Consider the following 595-nt stretch of genomic DNA (forward strand, 5'->3'; position numbering starts at 1 on the left):
TTGTTCACCCAGCTTCGCGCATGCGCGTCGCTATCTCCAAACTCACGGAGACGCGTCTCAGGCTCCTATAACTCAGGCAGGCGCAGTGAGAGGCTCCCGCCCTGTGAGCATGCGCCGTGCTGCGCGCCGCCCCAGTATCCACGTTCCGCGCGTGCGCCGCTCTCGCCATGCTGCCGCGGCCACGCCCATTCCCGAAGATCGGAACGGAAGTCGCTTCCCCGTTGGCTGATCTCGCTCGGGCCCCGCCTCCCGCGCGCTGTGATTGGCTGGCGCGGGCTGACTCGGCGCTGCGATTGGGTGGAACGGTTGTCATGGCAGCCGGAGGGGGCGGGGCCGGGGGAAGATGGCGGCGGTGGCCCCGGAGCTGCTGCTGCTCCACGACTCGGGCCGGTTCCTGGCCGACAACCTGCTGAGCAGCGAGGACTGGGGTGGGCGGGGCTGGGGAGGGGCCTGCGGAGCGGCGGGGCGGGGCCAGGGGGTCTGACTGGCAGGAGCTTGGTGGGGTGAAGGGCTGGAGACTCGTTGGGGGAGGGGCCTGCATGAGGGGAGGGGCTGAGTGCCTGAGGGGCGGGGCCTGCAGGAGGGGAGGGGCTGA

This window comes from Terrapene carolina, unplaced genomic scaffold (assembly GCF_002925995.2).
Source record: "Terrapene carolina triunguis isolate 2854851 unplaced genomic scaffold, T_m_triunguis-2.0 Scaffold51346, whole genome shotgun sequence".
NCBI classification, from domain to species: Eukaryota; Metazoa; Chordata; order Testudines; family Emydidae; genus Terrapene; species Terrapene triunguis.